At 36.7% G+C, this 13,375-nt stretch overlaps 1 long non-coding RNA gene across 2 annotated transcripts; it reads right to left on the reverse strand.

The window, feature by feature from the left end:
* Positions 1–6,098: 6,098 nt before the first annotated feature.
* LOC122318307 lies at positions 6,099–13,007 on the reverse strand. Of its 2 annotated transcripts, XR_006244794.1 has the most exons (5): positions 10,309–13,007; positions 8,115–9,936; positions 7,460–7,529; positions 6,982–7,067; positions 6,099–6,392 (listed from the first exon to the last, which is right to left on the reverse strand). It is a non-coding gene; the product is annotated as an uncharacterized LOC122318307 (long non-coding RNA). The 2 variants fall into 2 exon arrangements; XR_006244793.1 differs by having other exon boundaries at positions 6,320–6,392; positions 8,115–13,007.
* Between the last annotated feature and the right edge of the window lie 368 nt (positions 13,008–13,375).

Below are 13,375 nucleotides of genomic sequence, written 5' to 3' on the forward strand. Positions count from 1 at the left end.
GTAACTCTGCGGTTCTCCACCATCTGTCAACATAATGTAATTCAAAGGAGGTGAGAAACGCTGTGGAGGACGTATAGTCCTAATTGACCTGTGAACTGCAGCTGTAGGAGTGGACATCTGTGAAACTGATTGCGGAATAATAGGAATGGGTGCATGGACCCACTCTCCCCGTCACTCACATCTCTGCACTGCACTGTAACCTCTGGTAGGTCATCCAATCTTATGAACTCAGACTCCTGAGAAGCTGCTTTAGAAGCTGGTAGGTCATCCAATCTTACGAACTCAGACTCCTGAAAGCTACTTTAGAAGCTGTACTAGACTTGTCCTTGTACACAATCTTCTAATTGAAAATCACATTCCTACTTCTTATGATCTTCCGACCCTGATCATCCTAGAAACGATAACCAAATGCCTCGTCTCCATAGCCAATGAAATAACATTTCTTTGACTTAGTCTTAAGTTTACTACGAGCATCAGAATCAATAAGAACATAAGAAAGACAGCCAAAAGTTTTAAGGTGAGAAAATTTGACCTCTTTCCCTCTCCAAACCTCCTCAAGAAATCCACAATTTAATGGAACTGATGGCCCTCTATTTATCAAGTAGAAGGCAGTGCTGATTGCGTCTGCCCAGAAAGTAGATGGTAATCCAGCGTGCAGCCTCATGCTTCTAGCACGATCATTTATGGTTCTGTTCATATATTCAGCAACTCCATTTTGCTGTGGTGTCACAGGAATGGTCTTCTCCATTTTGATAACTAGAGTTGTACAATACTCCTTGAACCCACCATCAATATACTCACCACTATTATCAGACCTCAAACATTTCAGTTCAAGCCTGTCTCTGTCTTAACCATGGCTTTTCAAATTTTGAACACATTGAATACGTCAGATTTATGCTTAAAAAAATAGACCCATACCTTCCTGCTATGGTCATCAATGAACGTGACATAGTAACAAGAACCTCCAAGAGATGCTACTGGGGAAGATCCCCACACATCTATGTGCACTAGATCTAGTTTTCCTGTCTTAGGCGTTCTGCCACTTTTCAAGAAACTAACCTTTTTTTATTTTCCCATAATGCAACTCTCACACATACTGAGATCAACTGACTTCAGTTATGGTAGCTTGCTTCTGGAGAGAAGTTCTTTCATGCCCTTCTGACTCATATGGCCAAGCCTGCAATGCCACAAATTTGTTGTGCTCTCTACAATGGTAGTAGCAATAGTGTTAATCAAACCAATAGTCATATAGAGAGTACTAGTTTTCTTACCCCGAGCCAGTACCAATGCCCCTTTAGTGACCTTCCAAGTGCTATCTGAGAACACTACTGAATGACCACATTCATCGAGCTGTCCAACAGAAATGAGGTTCTTCTTTAACTTAGGAATGTGTTTGACCTTTTGCAAGGTCCATTTGTTCTTGTTAGGGAGTGCAATGTCAATGTCTCCCATCCCCACTACGTTCACAGCCTCTCCATCAGCCAGAAACACCTTTCCAAAATCACCTGCAACATAGTTCCGCGTTAGCTCCCAATGAGAAGATGTATGAAGGAAGCCCCTGAATCCAGTATACAGTCATCAACTAGACTATGAACTGCAAGCAATAGTGCATCCTGTACTTCTTCAGTTACCACATTAGTACTATTATTCTCGGTCTTCTTAGGATTTTTGCAGTTCTTCTTTATGTGGCTAGCTTTGCCACAATTTCAGCAAGTTGTCTGCTGACCAGGCCTTGACTTGCTCTTATCCTTGTGTTTTGATTTTGATATTCCTCTGTTTGAGTTCCTGTCTTGTGATCTCCCTTGAGAATCAACATTTAGTGCTGAACTCGAACTTGAGGTCTCATCTGAATCTTTCCTGCACACCTCCTCAGCCAAAATCAAATCATGAATATCATCGTATTTCAACTTTGATTTACTGGCAGAATTACTGACAACCATTCTCATGGCTTCTCAGCTATTTGGCAGTGAAGCCAATAATATCAGTGCACGTATCTCATCATCAAATTCAATTTCAACAGATGACAATTGATTTGTGATAGTATTAAAATCATTCAGATGTTGTACAACAGACATACCATTTGCCATCTTTAAATTGAATGACTTTTTCATCAAATGTACCTTGTTATTTGTGACGAATTTTCATACATACCTGACAAAGCCGCCATGAGATCCACAGTCGTCTTCTCCTTGATAACGTTGTGTGCAATGGATCTCGATAGGGTTAGCCGAATAACCCCCAGAACCTGTCGATCCAACAAGTTCCAATCAGCCTTCTCCATTTTTTCCGATCGCTTTCCCAATAGTAGAAGATGAAGTTTCTTCCCATAGAGGTAGTCCTCTATCTACATCCTCCAGTATCCAAAATCCATGCCTCAAACTTCTCGATCTCCGATACCTTCACTTCATCTCCAACCATCATTTTCCCTCAGACCCGAACCTAGCTCTGATACCAATTGTTGTGAAACGATGACAATAAAGTGAAAGTAAGTATGAAAGAGAAAAACTATCACACACGATACAAAGATTTACGTGCTTCGGCAAATTGCCTACGTTCACGGGAGCTGCAGAGGATTTTTATTACTCGAGGAATCACAATACAATGGTGGGGGCGATTACTGTTCTCACTGTACTACCATATATTATAAAATAACATATTTATAGTCAAACAGTGGAAAAAATCCTAAATCTGTGTAAAAGCAATGTTCACTCGAGCGGCATGTCGAGCGAACCTCCTTCCCGCAACTGCTCGAGCTCACTGTCAAGCTGTCTTCGAGCGGACCTCTCTTACTTGCCTCCGCTCAAGCGGCCAATGTCTCCGCTTGAGCGATGTGGACCAGACTCCACAGTACTTAACAGGGTAAGATTCCTTTGCTTATAAAGGAGGGCCATAGAGGCCCATCATGCGAGAATGCCTCAATCTTCACTGGTCGAGTGACATGGATTGTCAAATTATATGCTGAAATGAGGCATGTAAGCTAGAGTTTTATACCTGAGGAGGAGAAGCAAGAGTTAATTGATTATGTTGGGGTAAGGCTTTATTATAAATGCATGTAACAATGTAGTTTATAACTTATTGCTTTTAATGTGCATTTGATTGGTAGATGTTTTAACCTAGATTTTCAACTTGCAGGTGGACTTTGTGTTGGATTGGACAAAAGACAACCATAATGAAATTTTGGTAACGCATCTGTCCGATAAGTACAATGCATATCACTATGAACTACACAAAGCCTACATAAAATATGCATCGCATGAGAAGGCTCTATGTGGTGGGACATCCCTGATGGAGTAACCTGTTTGGTATTGGCTATGTGAAAGGTGGGCTAGCGGAACATTCATGGTATATGGGTATTAGTATTGTAATAAAACTAGTGGCAATTTAGGTTCATTTGTTTTTGTTTATATCTACATTCGGGTGGGATTTATTTTGCTGCCTTTTTAATTTCGAGTAGTAAGATAATATTTTGGGACTTGATATAGCAATAAAATGTGTAACAGGAGAAGTCTCGAAGAAACACTACAAATAGGAAAAAACTAAAGGTGAAACACACTGGCGAAGGGAAATCATTTGTTAGGATTTTTGGAAGAGAAAGTAAGAGCAATTTCTAATTTATAATTCAAGTTATGGAACTGTATCTAATGAGCTATACTGTTAATGATGTGTGGCAGCTGGAGATGGCACCAAATATGATCGCTTTCTAGAAAGAAACACACTAGTCAAGATAGAAGGGCAAATTTATCAATGCCACAACTGAACACAATTATGTGAGCTTTCCCATGTTTGATTTAATTTTTGTTGGACTATATACTGCATTAAAATATCTACACTAATTTTCTTTCATATGATATTCAGAATCTAATGGTGGAGAAATTGGTTGAGAAGGACCCAGAAGAGGATGTTGATGAAGCAGCCTTGGCTGTTTTCAAAGACATATTTGGGTACGCACAAGGGATGGGGCACATGGTCACTCCCGACCCCTCTCCTTCAATGAAGAAGAACAAGGCATTTATGAATTTGGCCGAGGAGAATGAATGAAACAAGACTTGTGCAGAAATGTGCAATAGTAAACTAGACCAAATTATGGGTGATATGGCTGACATGAGGAGAAAGGAATGAACTTTTAGATGTCTGAGTTGGAGGGAAATAAAGAGTCTCATAGAGAGACTTAGGGGAGATGCTTAGGCATCTCTGTTGCTGGAAGTAGGCTGATTTTTTTGTGGATTGTATCAATCCAATGGCCATGGCAGTTTGTAGAGGGGCAAATATTCTGATGTGCAGTGTGGGAAGTTTTCCATAGGGAATCAAATTTTTGGAAGTGGAAGGGAAATGATGATGGTTTCAGCTCATGAATGGGTCTAGTTTTAGGAAGTGTGTATGATCTAACTTTTGGATATGGGGAAGTAATTTCACGACAGTGTATGTATTTCCTTGAATTTTCTTAAAGACTTGTGGTTATACTTTGTGAATCTACTTGGTTTGAATTGTTTGTGTATTATGATGACAGACTTGCAAGGCTTAATTCAATGTCTTTCATTCACTGTAGGATCCACACCAGGCAGTAGCATGAATCTGGGGATCAGGATGACGGGTTCCAGCAATTTGATTAGACAAATCTCATGGAAGGCAACTGTATTGTTGATGGAGATAATGGAGAAGTAGATGTGATACATTATTCATAGCTGAATTCCTTGGACATGAGTAAGTATAATTCTTTTCTTTCATGAGATTATAGTTATTCATGGGTAAAAGTAGTTATGACTTATCCTGATACATATTTGTTTGCACATGGAAGGTGTACATGTTCTTTGCAGTTTGGTTATATATTTTGAATAACTATATATAGATGATGTAGTGGTTGGAATTAGTTTGGATTAGAAACTGATGGTGCACCTTAGATAGATGCAGTAAAAATGTATAACACCCCAAGAAAGTTTCAAGTGTGTATTGTTTTAGGTGGCTTTTGTATCCATTTAAGGGCAGCAAGTATGCAGTACAAAAAATATATATATAGGGAACCCGATAACTACCGTTTTTTGTTGGCTTTGTATGAATTAGAAAGTTGTTAAAATATTTTTTGATTGATTCTCATATATTGTGGTGTAGTATGTTTTATGTGAAAACTGATACTAGAGTTTTAGTTTGAGGTCTGTATATAATCTGGTTCAATGGCTCCGATGGTGAGTCCAAGTAAAAGACATACTTGGGGCTAAGTTTCACATATGTTCACTGAAAACAGTATTTAAATGTCTTTAATTCCACATAAGTCACTGGTGGGATCATGTTACTCATTAAATCTGAGTAATGCACTTGGATCAAAGTGGTTGTTCTATGGGAAAGATTTAATTAGCCATTATAATGTCCTAGATTCATAGTTTGTATCAGCCTTTGATTGATTTGCTAAAGTAATGTCCTTCCAAAAACCACTTGAGTATTGGCAAACAAACAAGTATCATACTAGTAAGATGCTCCAATTGCATGAGATTTTAGCCACTGAGGCTGTTAAAGCATTATGTTGTTCAAATACAGTAGGGGTGTTCAACCGGATCCGGATCCGGGTATCCGGCCATAACCGTGCGGTGTTCAACAGTAGGGGTGTTCAACCAGTTATCCGCCTCGGGTTGACCTGGATTCCAATCCGGGCAGATAACCGGGTCTAATCCGGATATCCAGATTATAACTGGATATCCGGTTTTTTTTTGTAGTTTTTGCCTTAAAATCCGGATATCCGGGTTATAACCGGGTCTAATCCGGGGTTTTTTTTTTTTTTTTTTCCAGACTTTAAAACCCCAAAAAATATATATAGCACTTTAAAAAAAAATATCTGATATATATAAATAAAAATGCAAAAATAGATAAAATTTTTGTTTACATCTCAATGCAAAACATAAATAAATAATAATACAATACAACTAATTAAAAACTAATACAATCCATTACAAAGAACAAAATAAATAATAATACATTACAACTAATTAAACTAATACAATCCATTACAAAGAACAAAATAAATAATAATACATTACAATGCTGCTATTATTTAAAAAAAAAAAATACAATGCTCTTCACATCTTGAAAGTTGAATATAGAATTGAGGAAGCTGCACAAGGGAGGATAACAGTCAAGCATCAACTGCACAAGCATAATCTATATCAAGTCTCTAAATTAATAGCAAGTCTCTAAATCAAGGAGGTAGCATGAGAAAGTACCAGATACAAATAACATAATCTAGAGAGGAAGCCTCAACAAGTAATTAATAAAATGGTCAAAAATCTAATCAGATGAGGCATAGACTGCACATGAAAATAATAAAAAGAACAGTTATTTACCCCTCCTTCAGCGTCAGGATAGATGTATGCACAACATCATCAAGCTCCATATCATTAGTATACCTAAATAGAAAAAGGAAACATGGTCAACCTCATAAGCAACTAATAGTTAAAAGAATGCTCATGCTGAACTGAATTGGGGGACGGGGTGATATATAATAAAGTTGAGGGAAAATATCCAACATTAGATATCAAGAAAATGCAGAATATGGATCCAAGTCAATAGAAATGGAACTTCATAAATGTTTCAAGTATTGCTAACGAATTTATCAAAAAAAAAAAAAGAAAAGTATTGCTAACGACATTAATGAATATGAAAAGAAAACATGGTGAAGCAGTGCGATCAGCACATCCAAAGAGTGTTTAGGAAATAAAATGTGCAATGAGTGTCAGATAAAAACACCAATTCACCACTGCGAGTATCCATACTCACACTAGATGGACCAACAGCAAAATAGTACAGGTCATGATATCTCTATATTCTGGAATGCTATGTTTCTAGATGATGTACTTTATCAAATTTCTCGATTTCAGAATGTATCGAGGCCCTGGGTAGGCACTGCCATTATTTTCTCCTTTATCCAGCAATGCAAAAAAAAAAAACTTAAAACGGTTGAAAAAACAAAGCGGCAACCAAATTCTAATCAAATACCTCTTCTCTAGGAATGTTTTTGCATTTGAGACATTCTTTCCCATTGCTGAGGCTTTCCATGAGAAATATGAACCTGATGGGTCCACCTAGGAAGAATACTGAATAATAATTAATATTTCCAAAATGAACTCTCACATGCCAAAGTAAAAGAAGAAAGGATATAATTTACTTTATAACTGACTTTACATTCATCACAATTAGACTCTCTTTAAAGTTTACTGCTACAACCTGAATGAAAATTTTCACAATTCCAGATTACCAGAATGCAGGATTAGAGAAGAAAATGAAAACACACTATAATTATTTCAATCTAAATTAAAAAAAAAAAGTGAAAAAAAAGTATTTATTAATACTGGCAATCCAACTACAACCAAAGTCAAGCTAAATCAGCCTTATGATAAAATAGACATCAAAAAGATACTTCAAAATTGCATCCAGTCATTAGACAACATTTTAATGCATGTTGGTAAAAAATTACCTGATACAATTGTGGTCCATTGTCATCAAACCCAGCAACCAGTAAAGATACTCCAAAGGGCCTTACGCCACTAACAATAAAAGGAAAGAGTCAACCATATTGAACTTCAAACATTATTGAAAATATTGAAAAACAGAGATATCAACCAGCTTTAACTTCAAAAATTCATGGCTTGAGAGGAATGATACTAGCATGAACTATGAGACATAGATTATTTCAAGAGAACACTGTCAAAAAACAGAGCAAACCCAACAGAGGAAAAAAGAAATTACAAGGATTTCCAAAACAATTGTCCACATCCATTGCTAAATTTGCTATGCTGTTTTTAACCACCAAACCCAAATGCTAGTCACTAGCAAAAACAGAACAAGCGAAAGAGATATATACATATAAATCTGTAAATGATTATAAACCCAAACCCAAACTAGACCAAACGAAAATCAAACACAAACCCAGAAAAATCCAACCAAACCGAGAGAAAACCGAGAGAAAGACAGAGACAAAGAGACCAAAAGCATGAAAAAGTGAAAGAGATATAAACATCAGCTTCACAAAATAATAAACCCAGAAAATCAAACACAAACCCAATAGACCAAGCGAAAATCAAACAAAAACTGAGAGAAAGACAGAGACAGAGAGAGAGAGATTAGCATACCGTCGGTTTCGAGACAGAGATGGATTCGCAATCGGCACGGCACGGCTAGGGTTTTGGATGAGAAGGGAGAACTTGAGAGACGAGAGAGTGAGAAGGACAGCTGAAGAGAGGAAATTTCGTTTGGTTTGAGAACTTGAGAGGAATCCGGATGTAAATGGTGTCGTTTGGCAAGAGAAAAAAACAATCCGAATGTAATATCCGGTTACGGATTACCGGATTAAAAAACCGGATCCGTAACCGGATCCGGTTTTCTCTCAACCGCCCGGGTGTAATCCGGGCGGATAACCACCCGGATTCACCCGGATCCGGATTTCCAGACCGGATTCGGAAAAAATCCGGTCCGAATGCACACCCCTAAAATACAGTAGCTTCCAACGAACCATAGCCAATTATATGTAGGGAAGTTAGACTTTGGAAAGATGTAATTAGGAGATTAGATTGAAAGATGTGCAACAGATCATTTTGACAACCAATGACAATTAATAGATGAATATTGGAAAAGGAACTTGCAGCGACTTGATCGTGCTATATAGTTTCCAACTTGTCCATTTTCACAATATGCAATATCTCTAAGCTCCGAAGTGGCAGCTGTAAAATCCATCGGAACAGACGTTAAGAAATACCCCATCCCATGATAACAAGTACACTAACTAGTTTAACTGGATCTACAAAAAGATGTTACATTCTGACTCATTACATTAAGAAATACCGAATCCCATTATAGCAACATTAGTTTAATTAGGTCTAAAATATTACGTATAATTTATTTTATCAAATCACGTCAGTTTATAAGTCTATTTTTATAATAATTCTTTATAGAACTACCATTTCTCGTAAGGAAAACATGATGACTTCATTTTAGTATACGTATTACATGATTCGGTTGTTCATGGAAATAAATACTAATTTCTTGTACTTGGCCTAAAGGTGACTTTCAGTTAATTTGGGCATGCTATAAACAAAAAAATGAGATTTAAGTATTTTTAATGAGGAACTTACGGGTTTTTTCCGGAGATCACCACAGAATAGTCACAAACGTGTGGTCTTAAATGCTATTTTGTGGTGAAATGATAAAATGATTGCAAATAAGGTATTATTTGCAGTGAAAATCTTAATATATAACTTTAATAAAAAAATTTAAAATTCTTTTACTTGCAGTGATGAAAATTGTAATTAAATATATAATATATAAACACTAATTAATTAAATTTATCAAATCAAAATGATTTCATAATATTGGGATGTAAAAAGCATTCCATTTGAAAATGTTCTACATCTTCTACATCCTTAATGTGGAAATTAAAGCTTGAGAGAGCTAATTAAATTAATCGCGTACCTCATCCACCAAGAAAAGGGGTTGTTTAATGCACATCTTAGGCGGGCTTTCTTTAACTGTTTCTCGAAAGCTCTTAAGTCCAGATGCCAATATCTCAACTTTCTCACATCCAATGACCGACAATGTTTCCAGCATTGGCCATTTTGAAATATGCATTCCATGGTAAAACCACTTGAGTCTCGATAATTGTATAAGATGCAGAGAAGTTAATCGAGGAAACACCAACAACCTTTCTACTGCTGCTTCTCCTCTTTCAGCTACAACAATTTCCTCCATCCCACAGTCAACAATTACAATTTCCTTCAATTGCTCGAGATATGATCTAACGATAGAGGCTAGAAATAAATTTTTCAAACTCTCGCATCTCCAAGAATTTACTACTTGTAAATTTTGAAACATGAAACTTATTTGGGGGTCTTTACTCCATACATGCTTTATTTTGGGTAGACCATCTAGACGCAGTATTCTCATATAAGGGAAGGCAACCTGTAGGATTAATGTCATGTATCAATCAACGACGCCAAAGATTTCTTTGCTTAGAATTTGAAAACAAGCAAGATTAAATAGGGGAATGAGTACGAAAATAGCACTAATTATCTGGGAACTATGGTCCATTCAAGTACTAATGTTGGCTTATGATTCGTATGCTCTTCTTTTCCTATGTTGAAATGAGTACATCCAGAAATATTCATTATTTATTCTTTGAGAAGTTCCATATTATTTTTTCAAATTTAACTTTTATGTCTGGCCTAGAGCCACAACCTTAATTAGTAGAGGTGCATGCAATTATAGTTTTGGGCCTCAAACTAAAGCAACTATCGTGTCATGTGTGAGTTCGAAGCTAACTGACTAATGTACCTGATCATGTAGAAGTGGCAAGCCAGTATCATGGTTGCCCTCCAAAATGGTTTCTCCGCCATCCCTCATAAATAAAGTTTTTTTGCTCAAGAAGCTCACAAGCTTTGGAACGTCCTCTAGCACCAAGGTTTGGGGTCGACGAAACAAGATTATATCTCCATCTTCAATTCCCTGCTCTTCTTCTTTCACGACTATATCACTCATGTTGTTGCATTTCCTTACCACCAATCCTTCAAGTAATGGAAGGCCCCTGGACATAGATGAAGAGAAGACATATCTTAATTTCTCACAGCTTATCACACCTTTAAAACTCTCAAGTTTTTAAAGGATGTCAAGGGTAGTTTGCCATGACAAATTTCTTCCAAACCGATCATATTTTCGAGAACAAATGTCTCCAATGTAGAAAACGCTATAACTTATGTCCTCAAGTTAAGGATATGCTTAAGCTTAGCACAATTTTGGATATGAAGATTCTTCATTTGTTGAAATCCTTCTTGTCTATTTCGGGTATGACACTCTCAACAATGTTCAGCTCATCTAAATGAAGATCTTCCGTTATCTTCAATAGCATTTTGATCCAAAACTCGGATTGAAAGCTTGAATTCAACTTGTGAAATTACTACTTGTCCCAAAAACTTAAGCTAATGGGAAGATGTAGATTTTATTATTTATTTTATATCTTAACATTCCCCTCACGTGTGGCCAGATTCTCCCTCAATAGGTGGCCCAACACGTGGAATATTTAATTCAATGGGATACAGTGTAGAGTCAGGGTTCGAACTTAAGACTTTTGCTCTGATATTATGTGAAATCACCACTTGCCAAAAGTTTAAGCTGATGGGAATAGGTATATTTTATTATTTATTTTATATCTTAACACCAATTAACCTCCACCCAGGTAGGAGGAGCTTCCCAATGTAGCGCAATAGGTTGTGGACTATTTCTAGCCATAGGCATGTGGTGCATTGCCTCCCTAAACTACACCTTTCACTCAAGAGTGAAGGCAGGAGAATTCCTCCTCACTTCCAAAACATGACCTCAGGTAGTTTGTAAAAGAGATAGACTTAACAACAAACTATATTATATCCTGTACAAACTAAAATGGTGAAAAACATAGTACTGTTATAAAACTCATAATCAAAAGGCCGAGATCAAATGGTCAAATTATAATTAGAAGATTATAATTCAAACGAATACAATGTCAATCCTTTTTTTTTTTTTTTGGCATTCTCTCGTACATAGAAGAGAGATTTGAAAGCAAAGAAGACATAATACAACAGGCAACCATAATTAAACTATTTTTATTTCACTAACATTAATGGGATTGAAGGGTCCTCTGCCCCCATTGACTTCAAACTATTGGATCCACCAATTTTGCATTGACGTATATATTAACCATCCGAAAGTTTAAATTTTTACGTTTGAACAATAACCCAATAATGTGTGAATGAAACATTCAAACGTAAAAATACAACGGTCAAATGAAAAATATCGAATTGTCTTTATGCAAAATAGAGGAAAATTGTCTTTGCAATCTTGGATGAGTCTAGCTGCAAATTGGCGAAGATTCACAAAAAGAAGAAACAATGAGGCCCATGCTACACAGTCGAAATGAAACTAGGCCCATAAGAGAAGAACCCAACTCTGCTACAAGAGCAGCAGCTCAAAATGCAGGCACCACATATAAAGCTGCTAGACTAGACAAAAGCACCTCAAAGTAATGAGTGGTCTGCAATTTGGTTTTAGCACTAGGCTGGTTGTGTTACTGCATTGTCCTCTTGTGTAAAGTGTATATGCATATTTGTGTGTATATGTCAAATATTGTTTTGTTTCCTTTTTGGTCCTTTTCGTATTCTTTCTAGTCAAGTAGAGTATATAAGAACAATGTATCCTTTCTGTAATAAATCAGTATAAGAAACAGATAGCATTTTTCACTCCTCAAGTTGTCACTCGAATTTCTCACATTCTGTTTCATCATTTCCGTCATTTCATATTCCTTCTTCAACTTCAAGTCTTATTTCTAACATGGTATCAGAGCAGGTTTGATAAACCTTGCTCCTTTCTCTTCTGTCATCAATCACTTCCCTATTCTTACTCATTCACTCTATGTTTGTTTCCATGGCTGAGGAGAACCCACAGCACCCCCATCATCCAAATCTATCTCCATCTGAAGACTCTAATAGCCCCTTTTATCCACACCACAGTGACAATGCTAACACTATGGTGGTCACACCTCACCTCACGGGTCCCAACTATTTGTCTTGGCACCATTCATTCACCTTGGCCATCTAAATAAAAAACAAGCTTGGATTCCTAGATGGCACCATTGAAACACCTCATCCTTCCAATACCCTCTATATCCCTTGGCTCCGCTGCAATAACTTGATCATCTCATGGATCCTCAACTCAATCTCAAAGAAAATAGCCTCTAATGTTCTGTATGTCAACTCAGCTAAAGAAGTTTGGGAAAAACTTAAGGCAAGATTTTCACAACTTGACAATGTCCATATTTATCAACTACAACAACAACTTGGATCCATCACTCAAGGGCCACAATCAGTGAGTGACTATTTCACTCAGCTCAATGCAGTGTAGAACACCCTCTACACTTGCAATCACCTTAGACGTGATGATTCAACTATTTCCTATGTAGAACACTTTCTACACGCACAAGGGTTATACACACCCTTTTACTTATACAAGAGCTGATAGTGGGTAGGTTATCAGAAAACACTCCTCAATGAGTGAAATAAGAACAATACAGCGCAAACTATATCTCTCTTAAAATGAACAAGGATTAAGGCTCAATGCTTAGAGAAGAGAGAATGAAAGCTTTGAATGAATGTTGTATGCTCTTGATGTTGTAAATGTGAACTCTCAAATGATCTATTTATAGGCATATGAGACTTTATATTCAAATTTAAAAAGATTCACATGTCAAAGACAACATCATTCACTTTTTCAAAAAATTCAAATAAAAGGTTCTTCTTTTTCCATTGCCAAAGACAACATCATTCATTTTTCAAAAACTTCAAACCTAATCTTTTACTTTTGGCATATGATAAAA

This window comes from Carya illinoinensis, chromosome 8 (genome assembly GCF_018687715.1).
Source record: "Carya illinoinensis cultivar Pawnee chromosome 8, C.illinoinensisPawnee_v1, whole genome shotgun sequence".
Lineage (NCBI taxonomy): Eukaryota > Viridiplantae > Streptophyta > Magnoliopsida > Fagales > Juglandaceae > Carya > Carya illinoinensis.